Source organism: Petromyzon marinus, unplaced genomic scaffold (assembly GCF_048934315.1).
Source record: "Petromyzon marinus isolate PM22_M1 ecotype Great Lakes invasive population unplaced genomic scaffold, UKy_Petmar_22M1.pri1.0 PM_G_Scaffold_52, whole genome shotgun sequence".
NCBI classification, from domain to species: domain Eukaryota; kingdom Metazoa; phylum Chordata; class Hyperoartia; order Petromyzontiformes; family Petromyzontidae; genus Petromyzon; species Petromyzon marinus.
The window spans coordinates 817501-817709 of NW_027423005.1; positions in this window are offsets into that span (position 1 = coordinate 817501).

The following is a 209-nucleotide window of genomic DNA, read 5'->3' on the forward strand; positions in this document are numbered from 1 at the left end:
GCATGAAACTTCCAGAGGCATTTGCAGCAGGAATGCATGTGCACTCAAAAAAGTGAATATTTCTCACGGATAGACCCCGTGATACGCTAGAAATTGGCGGGGATGTCTCTCTTGTGGCTCACGGGGCTGTTAGGGTGGCACAGAAATCCCTCGGAATGGGAAAACGGGTCATTTTCGTGTCGCCACATTGCATGCGAACCGCATGCAAC